The sequence below is a fragment of the Asparagus officinalis genome, chromosome 10 (assembly GCF_001876935.1).
Source record: "Asparagus officinalis chromosome 10, Aspof.V1, whole genome shotgun sequence".
Lineage (NCBI taxonomy): Eukaryota > Viridiplantae > Streptophyta > Magnoliopsida > Asparagales > Asparagaceae > Asparagus > Asparagus officinalis.
In genome coordinates, this window is record NC_033803.1 from 38,343,601 (window position 1) to 38,359,195 (window position 15,595).

Here is a 15,595-nt window from a genome sequence, read left to right on the forward strand (position 1 = left end):
TATATGAATTTGTGGGATTGCATATGAGGGTTAGGGTTATGATTTGGCGCCTCGAGCTCCTCTTTCAGGGGGTAAAATTTGGAGCTCTGAGGGATTTAATTGCAATAAAAAGAGGAACTTTTTTTCTGGTTCTGATCCCTTAACTTATTTTGCAGGTCACCATGTCTCGTATTGCGAGAGGTCTATCCTCTACCGCGTCGGCTGATGGCGCGCCTCCCTCTTATGCTGGTGAGCTATTTTTGGAAATTTACAAATTAGTCCATTTTTTCTTGGAAATTTACAAATTGGTCCTTTTTATCCCCATTTTGTTCTCCTTGGTGAGGCAATCGGGAAGAGCCTTGATTCTCCTTGGCGAGGATCGACGCTTTAAAGATATGTTTTGCTTGGTCAAAACCATATCTCAAAATCAATAAAGGGGGCGTTTTGACGCTGCATTGTGCCTTATAAGGCAGGGATATATAGTCGATATACCCTATCTTATAAGTGCATAATGTGGCCAAATCGTCTCACCCTTTATAAGGCAGTGACTCTATCTTACCCATTCGTAGGATGAGTTCAACTTCCTTTTATGATTGAGACTAACAACTGTTTAAATTTTTGCTTCCAGTGGAATATCCTTCTGGGGCGTTCTCATCTCACGCAGTGTACGGGCGTCGTGGCGAGTATTATTCGACTTCCGAAGATTTTTCCCCTATCCCAGTCACTCCCCGGTTTGCTTTGGGCACGTCGACAGAGGTTGCCCAAGTGGTGAAGGAAGGTGGATATCGAGCTCTTCGCCAGTTGATTACAGATGCGCCCCTCGTGAAGGATGCCAGTTCGATTCAGCCTCTCAGGAAGACCGACTTTTTATTTGGCGACTCTGCCAGAGATCCAGATGCAGTGTTTATTGATGCCGAGCAGTGGCTTCATAAAATCGGCAGTGGTTTCATATATTTGCCGAATATTCCTCGGCATCGTTCGTTGACTGAGCTCCGGCGTCAGGCTGTGACACGGGAGATGTCGTGGCGCTTGACGGAGGAGCATGAGAGCATTCACTTTCACTGTGGCTACATCACTCATCAGGCAGCTCCTGGTTCGAGCAGGAGTCACATCACTGGATTGCATCCTGGAGTATTGGGGTTGGATGCACCGCCGCGCAACGAGCTTCTTGCCTCTGCTTCTACTTTGAAGAACTGCCTCGCTGCTTTAGGACGGGAGATGCCTGCGACACGCCACAGATTTTATGGTTGGGTCCATTCTTTGGACAAGCTTTGGTGGACTCGCATGACGAAGTACGTCTTAAGCCGATGGAGCGAGGAGTTGCACGCTTGTGGTCTGTATGCAGCCGTTCGTGCCACCATGTATGGTTTACCTGTTAGCACGAAGCATTTCTTCGCAACACTTTTCTGACCCGGCAAGGGGAATTGGGCTTGGCCCTCCATGAGATGCACAGGATTTCTGGTTTGCCCATGGGACAGATGTTGTATCAGGAATATTTTCCCTCCAACCAAGAATTAAGTCAGCTGAAGGATCGCATGCCCGACCGCTATGAGACTTTATGGAACCTCACATGCCACTATCATATCGCTTTGGCGCAGTCTGAACCTTTAGCGAAAAGGGCTAAATCCCATGTGAGCCAGAAACAGTTTGCTTCTTATTTGTTCAGGAATCTAGAGAGCAATTCTGGCGAGGCTATTTGTGAGCTGGCACCACTCACTCCTTCAGGGGTTAATAGTCTACTGAAGAAGGTTGATGCTCATTCCTATACCATTAGCAGTCCTGAGAGTGGTTTTCCTACAGGGACCAAGTTCAAATCATTCTTGTGGCATGCGACCGCGCCGATTCGACCGATGACCCTTCTCGCAGGTTGTTACCTCGCTATCTGGTTAAAGAAATGCGTGGTCCCATATCAGTCTAGTGATATCTTGCCATTGGAGGTGCTCTACCCAGTGGTTCAGCTTGCCTACAAAAAGGAACTTTCGCTTCTTCCGGTGATGGTGGCTAACATTCATCGAGGGCTTCGACAGATTTCTAGTGCTTTTACACGGAAGGAAAGTGAACCACCGACTCAGATTCCAACCATTAAGGTGGAGCTTCCGTACACTTATTTGATGGCTTGGTTCGTCCTTCATCATTCTGATATGATGTCAGTACCGTATGCCACATACCCCTCCGCTCCCCTACTACAGTTGTTTGAGAACGGCAAGTGGGAGGGGCGAGGATTCCCTGACGTCAGACAGCAGCTATAGGTCCTCAAGTGTTGGGCGTTTTCCACTTGCTTTCCACAGTTCTCCGGCCGATACGGCGAGTGTCTGATTGATGAGGAAAAGCCGAGGGGGTATCGAACTCATTTAGACGTCGGCTGCTTTAACTGGCTGGTGAACATCAGGCCGGGTTATCTGACTTTCCGGGTGAGGAATCAGTGTTTCATAGAGCCATACCTACCCTGCCGATTCGCTCGCCAGTTTGGCTATGATCAGCTTTATGTCGGGAATCCGTGTCAGCAGCTTCGGACCCACGGCGGTTTGGTGGACGGTCTTCGTGCATGGTTGTGGACCGTGACGGGCTGTACTGGTGCTAAGTTCAGTCTCCCGAGTTCTGAGCGGCAGTTGAACCTCACTTTCTTAAGCTGCAAGTGGTTGTTAGCAGCCAATAAAACTATTCCTGTGAAGCCGATTGCAGAGCTAGAGGCTGAGGAGGCTTCTCAGGCTGATTCTCGTATGATTTGGGAAAATGCTCGATCACAAAGGGCACGGCACAAGACCCGTCATATCGACGAAGAGGGAAAAAAGATCTTTCATTCTGCTAATGAAGCTTCAGGCGGAGATCTTGAAGACCACGAGGGCTATTCTGAACGAGGTCAGTTTCTTACTCTTTCCTTTTATCTTCCAGAAGTATTAAGCCTGACAAATGGTTTGATGTTTCAGGGACCACAGCTGACCAAGAAGAAGAGTTCCGTCCTTCTCCCCAGGCGAGACCTTCGATTATTGTCCCTGCTGCTAGGCGGAAGAGATTAGCCCGCAAGCCGCGTGTAGCTTCGCGAGCATCTGATATGGATTTGGCCGGCGACGATCCTGCCAGTGATGGAGGTAATATCTGCCCTATAGACCAACCTCTTAATTATTCAGAACTTTGACTCATGCTTTTCCATCTCTATATAGGAGAGCGTGGGGAGAGCGAGATGAGTCCTGATCCTATTTTTCACGATTCTACATCTTCTGGTGAGCCCGACTCACCGCACCAGGTAGAAAGGCCTGCAGAAGTTGGTGACATTAGGGAGACCGTCAATGTAGGACCCGGTTCGATGAATCCAGGTACATCTACCATTAACAATACACAAAGGAGTTGAATGAGTTGGAATTTGTGCATTCCCTAATTGTCTCTATACTTCTTGCTCTTTTAGATAATTTGCAGGAGGCAAACGTGGATCTTGGGAATAGAGAGGCTGACGCACCCATAAGAGGTAACTCATTTCTATTGGTCGTAGTCTCTTTATTCTCCTTTCGTACTTATATTCTCTTGTGTCAGATTTCTCGACTGATGATTTTGACGAGGAAGGCTTGCTTGTGGACACTCCTATGCTCCACTTTATGTATGGTTCTCCTCAAATTGATGACCAGTTGCCTGGAGATGTATTTCCTGAGTCTACGCTCCCTAAGAATCCCGAGGATGGTTTTTCTGAAGGTACGTAGCTCTTCTCAAGTTAATTATAGGACCAGTCAATTTTTGACTAATGCAACTATAATATGATGCATCTGAGAATTCTATTTTGTATTTGACAGGAGCTTTTGTCGAGACTGATCCTGTTGAGCCGGCTGTGGGACCAACTACACCAGTTGATACACCCCCAGCCGTTACACCTCCACCACCCCCAGTGACTCAAGGGGAAGAAGGTATAGATTGGGCAACTGAGAAATGTCATTTATTTCCTCTTTTAAGGTTTCTGACAGTCCTTTTTGCATAGGGCTTTCTTCTCGGCTTCACGTCCTTGTGAAGGAGTTATTATCGGACAGCGACCCAGAGAAGATCATCATTTGCATAGAAGTCCGCTCTTTATTTTCCTTCGTGAATGCTATGATTGGCAAGCTCTTCCACGGCGGATTTTTCCTTCATCAGTTTAAACCATTCCTTGATTCTAAGATAAATTCCATAAGGGATGCAGGATATCCGGATCTAGCGAAGGCTATCGTTGATGATCTTGATTGCCTAGAGCATGAGCTTCAGACGTTCGTGAGCTCCGGGATGCAGGTGCCTCTTCATTTATCGCTGCCGAGTTGGATACTCACTTACAGACATGGCGCGATACAAGGTTTCTTGCTGAGTTCGACATTCAGGTGCAGCGGGACCGGGTAGATCGAGTTGAGGGTAACCTTGCTATTAGGTCATCCTCACTCGACGAGCTTGATTCTTCCATTGCTTCTTGTGAGACCCAGATAGACCAGCTCCGAAGAGAACTCCGTGAGAAAGAGGAGACTTTGAGTATTCTTCAGATGACGAAGATACAGGATCAGCAAGCCCACACTGCTTTATCTGAGGAGTTGAAATCTTTGAAGCAGAAGCTGACCGAGACGGAGGAGGTCGCTGCGAAGACCTTAGCCACCACCGAGGAGTCCATCAGAGCTGAGCTGAGGCAAGCTTATGATGAAAAGCTGTCTAAGCTTAATCAGCAGATTTTTGGCCATGTTCTTGATGTATGATTTCATTTGCTGAATGTTTTGACTTTTGATCCTTTTAGTGGAACTGGTTTTTGTTTTTATCTTTATTATGATTCCTCATTCCGTTTGAAATGATTGACCATAATACTTTTAGGATTTTTGGCAAACCCTCAGCCCTCAACGGATTTGATTAGCCTTTACCGACTACCGTTTGAGTCGGGCTAGCATGCGGATTGTCTAAATCCGTTCCGCATATCACGTTGTGCTAAGAGAGTAAATTCTCTGAGACTTTGTGCTATGATATTGAATACATAGACTTCGCCATTGTTTTGGGAATAGACTACCCGGCGACACGTGTTAGGTGTTGGCTTTAGGATTTTTGGCTAACCCCCAGCCTTTAACGGGTTTGATAAGCCTTTACCGATTACCGTTTGAATCGGGCTAGCATGCGAATTGTCTAAATCCGTTCCGCATGTAACGTTGTGCTAAAGAAATGAACTCCCTTAGACTTGATGCTACAACTTTGAATACGTAGACTTCGCCATTGTTATGGGAATAGGCTGCCCAGCAACGTGTTTTAGACGCTGACTTATCCCTACTTAGGTTTCGGGATAAAATACCCCAGAATCGAACTCTGGTGTCTTTTTCCAAGGAGAAAGACTAAACCGGCGACGCGTGTTAGGCGTCGGCATATCCTTTCTTAGGATTCAGGATGAAATTCCCCATGCGTGTAAGGCATGGATTTTGGTGTTATTAATAACAACCTGCCACAATGTTGAATATGTGAACGGGTGTTCTTTTTTAACGGTTAAGAACTAACCGGCAGCGCGGGTTAAGCGCAGACTTATCCCTGCTTATGTTTCAGGATAGAATACCCCAGAATCGAACTCTGGTATCTTTTTCTACGGAAAAAGACTAAACTGGAAGCGCGTGTTAGGCGCAGACTTATCCCTGCTTAGGATTCGGGATAAACTTCCTAGGATGAATCCTATATTGACAAATTTTGGAAAAGATCAGTACGGGAAAGGAAGAATTTTATATTCTGTTTCCCGGTCTTCTTTTAGGGTGAAGGCAAACCCGGAAAAAAGGAAGGAAGAATTTTATAAGAATATTAAGTGTAATATTCTTCAAGGAACTTCCCGGTAAATGGGTTATCCTGAATGTACTAGGGATAGTACTTTTTCAGGAACTTCCCATTTATTGGTATTAATTGCCTGGTGCCTTCTTGAGTAATCAGGCGATATGCACCGTTTGAGTAGACTGTGTCTATCACAAACGATCCTTCCCATTTGGGTTCGAATTTACCTTTCTTCTTGGAGGTGAGGATTATCGGTCGGCGAGCAGCGAGGACCAGATCTCCCTCCTTGAAGCTTCTCTGTCGGACTCTCTTGTTAAAAGCCCTAGATATTCTGGCTTGATATAACTCAATTTGTTGTTGAGCCTCCAAGCGCTTTTCATCCAACCTCTCGAGTTCTTCGAGACGTTTTTGATGCTGTTCTTCTGTCGTCATCTCAGTTGCGAGAGCGATCCGAAGCGACGGGATTTGAATCTCCAAAGGTAGCACGGCCTCACATCCGTATACCAACGAATATGGGGTGGCCCCTGTAGGTGTGCGTATGGTGGTGCGATAAGCCCAGAGTGCTTCACCGAGTTTATCGTCCCAGTCTCGTTTATTGGTCTTCACAAGCTTTGACAAGATCTTAATGATCGTCTTGTTGAACGCCTCAGCTAATCCATTCGCGGCGGGATAGTAAGCTGTTGACGAAATATCTTCAATTTTGAACTTGTCACAAAACCTGATGAAGGCGTTGCTTATGAACTGTGGACCGTTGTCATGAATGATCCGTCTTGGCACGCCGTGTCGGTATATGACATGATGCTTGATAAAATTGATGATGTTGTTCGTCTTCACTTCTCTAAGCGGAATTGCTTCAGCCCACTTTGAAAAGTAATCTGTGATTGCGAGGATGAATCGATCGCCTTTGACTGAAGGGGGAAAAATAGGACCGACAATGTCCATACCCCATGTCTCGAACGGCCATGACGTGGTTGACGTGTGCAACTGTTCTGGTGGCTGATGCATATAATTCGCATGTATTTGACAAGCTTGACACTCTCGGGCGTATTCGATTGCGTCGCGAACCATTGTTGGCCAAAAATATCCCATTCTCCTTATGCGATCATATAGTTTGGGACCAGGCTGATGCGCACCACATTCTCCTTCGTGCGCTACCTTAAGAACTTCTTCTGCTTCTTTGTTCGAAAGGCATCGGAGTAATAAACCATCGTACCCTCTACGGTATAACGTATGGGTCTCGGCATTATAGAAGAATCTTGGCGCTCTTTGGCGGATTGATTCTCTTTCTTTTACATCCTCTGGCAAAATACCATACTGGACGTAGTCAATGATGGGAAAACGCCAATCTCGGGACTCAGACACAATTTGAGTTGAATTCACCTCCTTGACGTTTATGTTTACATCATCTTCCTCTTCAATATCTATATCGTATATGGGTATGCAGAGTTGATGCGTCCTTACTGTGACTAACAGCTCAGTTTCGGGAGGCTGCGCAAGTGAAACCGCTAGTGCTGCCAGTGCATCCGCATAAGCGTTCTGGAGATGGGGGATATATTCAATGAAGAATTCTTCAAAAGATTCTGCCATTTTGATGGCCTCCTGGTGGTACGGGATCAGGTCTTGGTTTCTGACTTCATACTCTCCACGGACTTGGTTGACTATCAATTGAGAATCCCCAAAGGCTTCGAGATATTCGACCCCCAGCTCCTTAGCGAAACTGAGTCCAATGAGAAGCGCGTTGTACTCGGCTACGTTATTAGAGCACGGACTAGTCAATGAATAAGCTCGAGGCATCACATGCTTTCCCGGGGAGATTAAGACAACCCCAACCCCGGAGGAAACTATAGAACCTCCTGGGGCTATTACCCTATTAACTGCCCTCGAAGCACCATCAAAATATAATTGCCATACTTGTTGGTGCGATGTCGTGTTAACCTCGTGGGTTTCATCCGGTAAGTCATCATATACTTCTGCCGTATCTGTGGTCGGGTTTGCCGCCAAAAGATCGCAAATCACTTGTTCTTTGATCGACTTCTGTTGCTTGAAGTGCAAATCATATTGGGACAAGAGAAGAGCCCATTTCGCTAACCGCCAATTCATAGAGGCTGGTTGCGTCATATACACCCGTACTGGATTAACATTGGAAATGACGTAAATCGTCTGTCCAACCAAGTAATACCGCATCTTTTGCATCGCGAATACCAATGCGAGGCATTCTTTCTCAATCATCGGATATCGAGACTCCGCGCCTATCAAGGTCCGACTTAGGTAATAGACTGCCTGTTCGTGACCATTATCATCGCATCTTTTGCATTGCGAATACCAATGCAAGGCATTCCTTCTCAATCATCGGATATCGAGACTCGGCGCCTATCAAGGTTCGACTTAGGTAATAAATTGCCTGTTCGTGACCGTTATCGTCGTCTTGTGCTAGTAAAGCACTTATTGACTGGTTCATCGCCTTGATGTAAATCAAGAACGGTTTACCCGATTTCGGTGCAACGAGAACAGGAGGATTCGCCAGATACGTTTTGATATCTTCGAATGCTTTTTGGCAGGCGTCGTCCCAGATGAATGACACCCCTTTCTTGTTTAGCTTAGAGAATGGTTGGCATTTCCCAGAAAGGTTTGAGATGAACCGCCGGATGTAAGCTAGCCGCCCTTGCAATCCCCTGAGCTCTCTCAGATTTCTAGGAGATTGCTGTTCGTGTATCGCCTTCACCTTGTCAGGATCGATATGTATACCTTTAGTAGTGACGACGAATCCAAGGAATTTTCCACTAGACATTCCGAGGAAGGATTTAGTAGGGTTCATCTTCAATTGATGACTTCGCATGAGATCGAACATCATCTTCAAGTCCTTGATGTGATCTTCTTTGTTGCGACTTTTCACAACCAAATCATCAACGTAGCACTCGACTGTTTTCCTGAGATGTCCTTGGAAAATCTTAGTCATCGCTCGTTGGTATGTGGCGCCTGCATTCTTTAGACCGCTAATAAGACTGTCCCTGTGAAGCCTATTGAAGAGTTGGTGGCCGAAGAAGCCTCTCAGATTGATTCTCATGTGATTCGAGACGGTGCTCGGTCACAGAGGGCGCGGGGCAAGACCCGCCGACTTGATGCAGAAGGTCATAGGGCCTTTAGTTCTGCTGGAGAGGCTTCAGGCGGAGATCCTGAAGACTACGAGGCATATTTCGAGTGAGGTTAGTCACCCATCTTTTCTTTCTGCATTTTCGAATTGTCAGTCCTGACCACTATCTGATATTTCAGGGACAGCGACAAACAGTGAAGAGGAATTCCGTCCTTTTGCCCGGGCAAGACCTTCGACTACTGTCCGTGCTGATAGGACAGGTTTGGCATCCGGCTTGATATCGAGGCGGTGCATCGCCACATTGGGGTCGATCCCTGGCATATCTTCATAGTTCCAAGCAAAGACGTCAATATACTCCCTGATGAGAGTAATTAACTCCTCCTTCTCATTTGGGGGAAGACTATCGCTGATGAATATAGGCTTTGGGTTGGCCTCGTCCACCTTACCAGGTAGAAAAACCTGCAGAAGCTGCCGACTTTAGGGAAGATAGCAATGTAGGACCTGATTCCACGGATCCAGGTACATCTACTATTGACAATGTATCTTTTAGATGGTATACAAAAGAATTTGTGTATCCTCTAATCATCTCTGTACATCTTGCTTCTTCAGATAACCTGAAAGAGGCATATGAGGATTTTGGGAATAAAGAGGCTAACGCATCCATAAGGGGTAGCTCATTTCTGTTGGTTGTAGTCTCTTTATTCTTCTTTGGTACTTATATTCTTTTACGTCAGATTTCTCCACATATTCAGGTGATGAACCCACGGGTCTTCCCATGTTGGCATTTGATCATCGTCCTCCATTGTAGACGGGTCAGCTGTAGCCATGTCTACCATTAGGGCTTTGAATGCCTCCCCTAGACTTGTGTCGGAGTTCCCAGCTGAAGAATCAGAAGAGTATCCGTTCTTAGTTTTGTTAGCAATTTGATCGATGATTTGCCAACCACATTCATCATCAGACGAGGAAACATAGCCTAAGCCTCGCCCGTATTTATAATAATCCTCTGGTCTCCCTTTTGGTACCTATACCGCTTTCCGAGCCCACATTCAATAAGAATCTTAAGGATGATTCTTTCGAAGGTATATGTCTCCTCCCAAATTGATTATAGGACTAGCCAATTTTGACTAATGTAGCTATAATGTGATGCCTCTGAGAATTCTGACTTGCATTTAACAGGAGTTTTTGTCGAGACCAATCCTGTTGAGCCGGCTGTGGGACCAACTACACCAGTCGATACACCTCCAGCCGTTATACCTCCACCACCCCCAGTGATTCAAGGGGAGGAAGGTATAGATTGAGCCATATACAAATCAAGATTATCATGCAACTCTGTTATCACATCATCAAGAGACAGGGAGTACTCTAAATCGTTATTTATTTCATTATTGGCAAGTTGCCACTTACAACTGCCCTCTGACGTTTGATCATCGTCAAGGTTGATTACAAAGGGTACAATGTCGTTTAAAACATAACCTCCATTGTAATCAAATCCGGCTTCAGTATCAGCTTCTTCACCGCTATCCGTGCCCTGGACCGATGGTTCCGTATCGGACTCGTTACCATAAAGGAGAGAATCAGTGAAATAATTCTCATACCCTTTGAATGGTTGCTTATCCGCGACCACCGTCCTAACCTTATTATCAGCGTCGACATATTTCAAACACTGATGGAGAGTGGAGGGAATTATAACGTTACTATGGATCCAAGGCCAGCATCAATCACGTAACACGTGACCTCCGTCTTCAGATCACCCATTTGGCACTTTATCCAGATCTTTCCTAAAGGCCTTGACCCGCTGGTGTTGAATCCGTAAATGGCCGTACCTGTGGACGCCAACTTGCTGACTGGAATACCAAGGTTATGCATAAGGCGAAGCGGCATAATGCTCACAGCGGAACCCGGATCCACTTGGATCCGGTTGACTTCGCTGGAGCCGATGTATACTATGAAATATAGGGGCCGATCATGGTTCGAATTCTTCGTCTGCATATCCTCTTTGGTGAAAGTAATGCAGGGAAGATTCTTAGTCGCTATATTGCAATGTTGACTCAGCAGTTCCGATTCTTCAGGCACCGGCTTGACTTGAGTCAGGAACACCTCTGAATTGGCTAATGCTTCTTGTAAGGCCTCCCTGGTTTCCTTGGACAACCGCAGCAACTCATACAGCGTTATCCGTGCTAGAATATTGGCTAGTTGAGCCATTATATCGAAGACTTGCGGAGTCTTCGAGCTTTCCGGTTTGTCTCTTCCAATCGGGCGACTGAAACGAGACTGCTTCGGATTCTGCACCTCCTGGGGATTCTTCTCTTTCGGTTTATTCACCGGCTGTCGTCGAGCTTCTTCGCCCGGTGTAGGACTTGTAATCACCCCCATCTCCGTGAGAGTTTTGGATGGTCCCCGTTTATTCACCCCCTGCTCACTAGGTGGTGGATAGTTGTAGTGATACTCATTTCCGCTTCGAGTCGCAAAAACTTCTTGTTCTTCTTCAGAGAGCGAGAAAGCTAGGATTCTTTCGTCATCTTCTCCTGGGATAGCAGAGACTCCGCAGCAAGACTTTCCTTTCCCTTTGGACTTCTTCTTGGATGATGATCCGGCCCATTGTTCATCTTCAATCAGGTCGGGGTGAACCCAGAGGATTTCGCCGTTTGGGGCTGTATGTGGCACAAGTCCTTTTTGGCGCTGTCCATGCGGGTCGTCGTTTACTATCTTCATTCCCATTTTGGTGATGTGTTTTGGTTCAAACCACGCTGTGGGCACTGATCCAAAGCTGATTGAAACCACGTTTGCTCCAACATTCTTGGACGGCTTCGGGGTTATGACGCTTACATCAATTAGCGTCTGGATCTTGTCCTTAAGGTGGTAGCATGACTTCGTAGGGTGGTGGACCGCTCTATGGTATGCACAATACCTCGGATCCGTCACTTTGCTAGCCCCTTCTTGATCCACAGTCGCTGGCAGCTGAATTTTATTGTTCTCCAACAAGTACTTAAAGATGCCGGGAACTTCATCATCTTTGAAGGAGTACACTTTGGGAAATCTTGACTCTGAAGACTTCTGCTTCTGAGGCCGTTGTTGCCATTGTGGTTGTGATTGTTGTGGCGCTCGTTGCTGCTGCCGCTATTGTTGTTGCTGAGGTTGCAATTGAAAGGTTTGATTAGCATCAACTACATTAGCATATGCCTTACCTTTCCCCCGTGGGACGAAATTCTGTTGTGGAGCATTATTCGCCTGTTGGCCTCTCTCCGCCTTCTTTCTTCTGATGAATCGCTCGGCCTGCTCTCCTCGGACCTTCAGATCCTTCCATGTCTTGGACGGTGCTGTCCCCATTGCTTCCAACACGTCCAGTGCGAGGTTGTTGTGGCACGTCTGGAGGATGAATTCCTCGGTGATCGGGTCCCGGCAGTTCATCGCCTTGTTCCGGAACCTCTTGACGAAGGTGTCGACCAATTCCCCGTCTTTCTATTTCTCATCAAGCAACGACCCAATGGATATCTCTGTGTCATCGTCGAAGAAGTTGGCGAGGAATTTGGTCTCCATGTCGTCCCAGCTATTCACGTTACCTGGCTTGAGGTGGCGATACCAATCGAAGGCGGCTCCACGCAGAGTGCCAACGAAGGACCGTACCATCAGAGGCTCATTGCCAGAGATAACCCCCAGGTGCATTACCGGAGATTACCCCCAAGTGCGATTTGAAGTAAATCAAATGTTGAGTGGGGGAACCCATCCCATTAAACGGCGTGAAGTTAATTAAGTTGAACTTCGCCGGATATGGGATTGATTCCCACTCTCTTGGGTATGGACAAGGAATGCCCGTTTTCTTCATTTCTTGAGCAGAAATCAACATATTGATTTTGCTCTCGAGACTTTTAATCTTCAAGTTTTCACCTGAGTCTGCATTGACATTCTCGTTACCACCCCCTCATTGACGGGAGGATTATTGGCATTATGCGTCTCATTCGCATTAGTGTCTTCGTCTTCCAGATTAACCGGGTTACGACGACTTGGCTCGCCTTGCTGGTTCGTCAATGCCTGGATTTGTTGGTCATGCATTTCTCTCATGTTTTGCATGGCCATCTGCATTTCGAACCTGAAGGTTTCCTGTTGCTTAGCTAAGGCATCTTCCAGCATTTTGGCCACTTGCTCCGCACTTATCATAAGTGCCTCGCGGGGTTGTCCCTCGCTGGATACCGTATTATCTGATGCAATCGCGGAGCCGGCATCAGATTCTTCATCTTCTGAAGGGAGTCTTGTCCGAACCCTACCATAGGTTGTTCGCTTGATGGTTCTGGACTGCAGACAGGTTCTAGGCTGGGATGCTTTCAGAATTAACTCGAGATTATCTCGCGCCGATGTCCCTCTGCTGGTCATGTTGGTGGTGATACTCGGAAATTCTCCATCTTCAACCACCGTTCTTCTTCGTCGGAAACGCCTAGGCCTTGGTTTTGGCGTCGGAAATTCTCCATCTTCAACCACCGTTCTTCTTCGTCGGAAACGCCTAGGCCTTGGTTTTGGCGTTTCAGTACTAAGCCTTTTGAAAACCAAAACTCGTTCGGGGACCGCCTTGATGCAGCTGTATTCAGACAATACTGCCCGAATGAGTTTGGAACAGGGACACTGAGTTTCCTGTTCTCTGGGACCCCTTTTCCTGGTTTTATTCGTACCCCCAGCACGATAATACAACTCGTCTGCTTGACGATCGGAGTAACCTATCGTGTGTTGGCACGACTTCTCAGGTATAACGCTATCGTCATCAGACGATAACGTTTCCTTCTGAGGGGGAATCGCTTTCTTAGGGCCTTCGAAAGTCACGCGCCTCGAAACATGCCTTTTTGAGCGTGAGTTCTCGGTGGGCTCCTGGACTTCAATGCGCAAGTTGGTGCGCGTAGCTGCCCTGGTCTCTTTGTCATGTTGAGGGTAACGACGACCCTCAGCATGTTGCGTCGTTCGGGGCTTCTTTATCGAGCCCAAACGCTCTTGAACTGGAGCCTTGACTCGCTCATCGGGAAGTGGACCGAGACACTCCAAAACTGGCTTCTTTTTTCGGGATGACTCTGCATGATCTCCCGTAGAAACTATTGGGATTACCGGCGACTTTGGTTGATTCACCGGAGGTTGAACTTTGGTTGGAGGCTGCTTCGGCCTCCACACTTGGCGGGTTGATGGCGGCTTTTTGGCCACTTTTTCTTCCCTCAATTTCTCAGCCTTTTGCACAAGAATTTTTGCTTGTGCAAGCAATGCGCGGCGTTTGTGAATTCGCTCTTCGAGTGTCGAACGGTTCCGTTTGACCCGGATCCATTCGTTCGTCGGCGGCTTGGAGGAACCACCATTCTTCAGTTGTTGAGGCTGGACGTCGCCTCTGGCGGGCTCTCTTTGAGAGAGTCACAACGCCCTGAATAGTAGAGGCATCGGCACGGATAGGTTTGACCTCATTGGAGGGCGGTGGAACTTCACCCGACGCGACTTTGGCGTCAGCCGGGGTGAGAGCTTCGTTGGCAACTTCTTCGAACCAACGAGCTTTTCTCCTGGAGGAGAGCTTCTTGGACTTGCGGGGGGAGGTAGATCCGGACGAGGATGAGAGATACTCCTCGAACTTGGCCTGGTCGAATTCGTACTCGACCTCCTCCACGACCGGGATTGAGATCCGCGGCTGCGACGTGACGATCTCGACAGCGAGATCGGTGGATCCCACTATGGTCGCCAGATTGTTCGCGGTAAAAATTGCCTTCATTGAATTCATTGTTATCTCAAGTAATTGCTTTTTGGTTACAAAAGATCCGGTCTTTTTTAGATCCGGTTATAACGAAATCAAAGAAAAAGACGCCGGGGTTAATCCGTGGACCACCGCGCGATCTAGATCCGGTCGGATCTACACGATTTGATGGGTATTATTTCGCGAAGGAAATAATAGCCGGGGGGGATTAATTCACCAAGGAAATAATCGCCCTTAGTTCTCGGGATCAAAGGCCAAGCTTTGATCCGGAGTATGATCTCGTGTAGATCTCAGATCTGATCTTTACCTCTCTCGAACTCCTGCCTTTTGTGACGTGGACGCTCGCCGAGAACCAGATCTGAATGTTTAAGTCCTCAAGTCTTCAAAACTCCAAGCTCGATCTTCAATTCGGCAGAGTTTCGGCTCTCAGAATCAGATCTGAATCTTCAAGTCCTCAAGTCTTCAAAACTCCAAGCTCGATCTTCAATTCGGCAGAGTTTCGGCTCTCAAAGTTCCGACCTTTTCAAATGAACAAAGGGGAGCCTATTTATAGGCTCTCTGAACTGTGCCCGCGCACAGATCTGGGTCAGCCACCTATGGGTGGCCGGCACTGGGCCGAGCCACCCACGGGTGGCTCGGCCTTGGCCGTGCCCCCTTAGGCGTTTGGGTTTTGTCGTTTTGTCCTGTATCCATTGTTTTTTTCGGTTGACTTAGACTCTGATTTGGCAGTAAATCTGATTCCTGATTTGGTAGTAAATCCACTTCTGAGTTCGAGTCCGAAACCGATCTTGATTCGGTCGTGATTCATCCGAGTCCGCTCTTGTTTGGATGACTCGTTGACTTCCCGAACGGTTGGCTTGATTCCGCACGCGAATGGATGTATTTCGTTGCTTGCGTGCGATTCGTCAACCTCGTCGCCTCGTTGGTTCGTCGGTTTGTGCCGAGCTATGCTAAGGGACCTATAAGCAATTTTATACGCCTACAATCATTTATAATATTCTTAAGGATAACCCGGCAAAACTCTCATGAGTATACGAGTATAAACTAGTCCTCCTAACTCCAACGCCTTAAGAGTTTAAACT

The 15,595-nt window shown here is 47.1% G+C and overlaps 1 protein-coding gene across 1 annotated transcript in view; it reads right to left on the reverse strand.

The window, feature by feature from the left end:
- Positions 1-15,595, reverse strand: part of LOC109826649 — a 48,911-nt gene that overhangs the window by 32,289 nt on the left and 1,027 nt on the right. The gene's annotated exons all lie outside the window — the stretch shown is intronic.